The sequence below is a fragment of the Antechinus flavipes genome, chromosome 5 (assembly GCF_016432865.1).
Source record: "Antechinus flavipes isolate AdamAnt ecotype Samford, QLD, Australia chromosome 5, AdamAnt_v2, whole genome shotgun sequence".
Lineage (NCBI taxonomy): Eukaryota > Metazoa > Chordata > Mammalia > Dasyuromorphia > Dasyuridae > Antechinus > Antechinus flavipes.
The window spans coordinates 220,104,545-220,108,984 of NC_067402.1; positions in this window are offsets into that span (position 1 = coordinate 220,104,545).

Here is a 4,440-nt window from a genome sequence, read left to right on the forward strand (position 1 = left end):
AGTATTTCAGCATTTCAAAGGACCTTGAAGTTTGGCTTGAGGCACCTAAAAAGTTTGGAGTTTGCCTGCCTTGATGGTCTAACTGCATAATCTGCTCAGAAATCTGTATTCTAGTAGCAGCCCTGCCTGTTTCTCTGGGTGGGGACGGGTGGAGCTACTACAAGCCTCATCCTTCCCCCATGGAGAGGGGTGCCTCTCTGAATGGGCCTTGGGTCCTGCTGCTTTGTAAGCAGAGACTGAGTTAAGTGCACAAATGACCACAGACCTAACTGTCCATCTCAAACTGGATGGTGCTGAGATGGTGCTCCAGAACTGTAGAGGGCCTGACATGCTTGCAACAAGGGAGCCTTTGTACAGCTGTTAACTCGGGTTATCAGGGAGAGACTTGCTCTTGCCATATGAGTCCTTACATTTTTTCTAGTTTTATTTTTGGCTCATTTGCTTTACATAAGGTGGGTCAAAGACCTCCTGGGTATCTAGAGGAAGGTGCTAAGATTCAAAGGTTTGAATATTTAGGAGAAAGAGTGTGGAATGTTATGCCACAGTTTTCTTTAACTGTCCTGACTCAGTTTCCCTGTCTCAGTTTCCTTAACTGTTCTGTCTCTGACCCAGTAAAACTAAGGATTATTCGCTCTCGGGTTATGAATTAGCAAGATAAAAGAGTAGATCTCCTGACTCTTTTAGGGATTTACAATATTCCTTTAGAATATTCCAAGATCAACCCATGATATCTTTACTTCTTTGTCTCTGGAATTTTTAGGTTTTATGGCTTCCCCTCCCTGATAAAAAACTTTCCCTCCCTTTCTCTTCTTTGTCTCCAAAAAGGTATTTAAGAAGTTGGGGTTCCTCCATTCATTGCTGGAGAATGGCGGCTGGCAGCTGTATGCTGGACGCTGGATTCTTTGGGTCCTCCAGCCCTGGGACCAACATGGATTCCTTGGTCCCAGTATACTTATCTCTGTCTGACTGGATAATCTGAGACGAGAGTCCTGTCCAGTCAATCTTACTCTCCCATTAATAAAATATTAAAAACTCTCTAATCTCTCTCCTGCCTCAGTTTCTCCGGCATTACATATGTCACTGGCTAGTATTTTTTTTTTATTCTTTGTTTCTGAGGTAGATGTTAGCCTGTGATGTGACTCCCAGACTGTGGGACGAAGGGCCAGGAGGAAAAGGGGGTAAAAAGTTTTTGTGTTAGGGTCAAAATAATTCTGTTTTTCAGCTTGTGCTTTGCATTTTCTCTGCCAACATCATCGGAGTTGTTCTTTCTCACGGGATTGTAATAAATTCCTTTTTATCTCTTACCTTGATAGTTTCAATTTGGGGAAGGGTCACTGTCCCACAGAAAGGCACAAAGTAAGTGTCTTCTCTCTATCTTCACAGCCTTTGGAAGCATCCTGGCACTATGAAGATAGCTTTAACTGTAGGTCAGAAATTTCTGTAAGCTTGTGAAAAATGAAAGGCTTTGCTCTAAGCATAAGTTTTAACACCTTAAGATATATCAGAAAGTAACTTCCTCAATGTTGGGGGGAAGAAGACAAATCTTTCCAAAAGCTCTGATATAAGTGTGTTCAAACTGGAGTAGATAATAAATAAGTAAAAACTTAGCTCAGTTTTGCTGGTTCCCAAGCCTAGCTAAAAAAAGAGAAAAACCCTTAAAAATGAATGTCCCCAGATGTAACTGCCACATTTAACCAGGAAAGGATTAGGTTTTAAAAGTAAGTTTGGACACTGATAGTATTGTTGTGTTGCTATTATCTCTTTTCTAACTGTGTGTAAGCAGAGTTCCTCATTCCTCACTTCTTTCTTGGGCCTATCTTTGAAATGGGAACAGGAATCAGAATTAAAAAGAACTACCAAAGTAGCAGCCATAAAGAGCCTTTTTAATCAAGGCAAGGGGATTACAGGCCAAAGTGAACTGAAAAAATCAGAATGCAAGAGATGTCATGAGGGGCAGTGGCAGCAGGGTTAAATACATTTCAATAGGGATAATCAAATCTTTGGTTCTGATTAAAATGCTTTTTATTATTTCAAGTATGTCAAGTGGCAGTAGTCACCAACTATTAAAGGATACTGAAAAGAAATGTTTCAGGTACTTTGGATCTACAATTTAATATTCCAATTACTGTCAAGTGTTGAATTAAATAAGTTTTAACAAAAGCTGAATGGGATGAACTGAGTGAAGACCTCAGAATGTGGCCTCCACCTATGCCCTAATCATGACTTGAGACTTTGCAATAACAAGTTGAACTATAGCTAAAAGCTGCAGATGTTTGATTAGCTTAGATAAACTTATATTCCCCTCCTGTCCCCACCACCTTTTTATTAGTGTTAAGTTCCTAATATGGTAAAGAGTGTACCATTATTTAGTATTTGTTTCTGGGGTAGATTTTTGCATCAGAGCATCAGAATGGGAGTCCAGAATTCCAGCCAATGGGAAGAAGGTCCAGGAAGAAGGGTGGGTGGGTTTTGGGTCTATATAATCCATTTGCACTTTGTACTCCTATACTGACTTGACATCTTATCTGTTGGGATTTGCCCTTTCTTGTGAGATTGTAATAAATCTTTTTGCTTTTTACCTTGAAAGTCTCTGATTTTAATTTGACTAAGAGTCACTGCTCCACATAATGTCACTGGCTGTGTGTGTGTGTGCGCTCAAAATTCAACTACAGAGAAATTTTGAATGCTGCTTAACAACCAACAGCACAAAGATGCTTTAAAACAAAAAACCCCAGATAATAATAAAGCAAATTCTAGTCAAATATCCTACTATGAAACAAGAAAATTTTTCTACACATATTTTCTGCTAATCTAAGAACCCAAGATACTTAATTTGTAATATTATTTTGCTCTATTGACTTTAAAATTTCATTTTAATAAAGATTTTATTTTTTACAAAGTGCTTATGCAATGATTTATCAGTGAAAAAGCATCTTTGAATATTAAGACCATGAAAACTTAAAATGTTGGTAAAGCTTACGGAAAAAAAGAAACAGTAAACTATCTTTTTAACTGTTGCACTATTATTAGTGTACATAATACTTTAATAGCATATAATATTTAAGTTGAAAGATCATTACTCACTGATTTTATTACCGTCACTTGATTCCATTCAATAAAATTCAAATTTTACTTTAAAATATTTCTAACACTAACCACACTAAGTATTTCTACTTGATTGAAAGTAACTTTAAATATTAATGAAAAAAAGTTAGACCAAAAGAAAAAGACAACATATGTAAAATATTTTCAAAGATATCAATACTTATGTAAATTAGAATTCTTATTATTCATATGGCATTAAACTACTGGTAAAATTCATTTACCACGAACCTTTGTTGACTTTTTTGAAAATCTCTTTGCATAGATATGAAAAAAAAAGTTTCATTCCCTTTCTTAGTCTCTTATTTTCATAGGGTGGTTGAAAAGCCTCCCTGTGTACAGTTTGACCCTGCGTAACAAGTGCTTAATTCCAGCAAGTATAGCCTTATTGGAAGCATTTTGATTTAATCTAGTTCATGAGTTTCCCTGCATCTGGCTTATAGAATTCTTTCAATTTTGATAACTCTGTTATAATTCCTGACCAGAACTTACATCAAAGATAGATACATATTGAGGAGAAAGATTCTGGGAAGATAGTGAAATAGGTTGATAAATTTCAAACTCTCCAGATTTCCCCACAAGTAGAACAAATTAGTGCCTCTAGGCAAACATAGATTGGCAAAAAATCAAGAAGATTTGAGGAAGACAGGGGCCCTCCTAATACAACCCAAGAAAATCTAAAGAAAGATCCAGAGCTGCCATGTGGAGTACAAACACCTCTGGGCTATCCCCATAGAAACACCAAGTGGGGAGCCCTGAGGCTAGTTGGTGGTAACTGGAGTTTCAAAAGGAACCATAGAAACTTTCACCTCCTGGACTGTTTGTGGAATCAGAATCTGAATCTGGGAAGACTCAGCTGATTAGGAAGATCAAGACCAGTTGTACTGCAGCGACAAGGCCCTGAATGAGAAGGAACCAGCATGCTGGGAGTGCAAAAGCAGTGGGGCAGGTATATTGCTGGCTATAGATACTTGCTGGAGGAGTGAGCTGAAGACAATCTAGAGGCACCATCCCCTCTCAACCCACTATTAGAGGAGTTTATACCTCTATTAAAAAAAAAAAAAAAAAAAAAAAAAGATGAATCTGCAAAGAAAAACTCCACCATGAAAACTTACTATGCAAATAGGGAAGACTGGGGTTCATCTTCAGAGGAAGTAAAAGAAGTTTCTACCCCAAAGAATAATGTGAAATGGCTTGCTGCCCAAAGAGAATTTATAGAACTCAAAAAAGAATTTTAAAACCAAATGAGAGATATTGAGGGAAAACTAAAAAAAACAAAAACAAACCAGGATTATGAAAAAAAGTTAACCAACTAGAAAAAGAGATCTAGAATCTCAA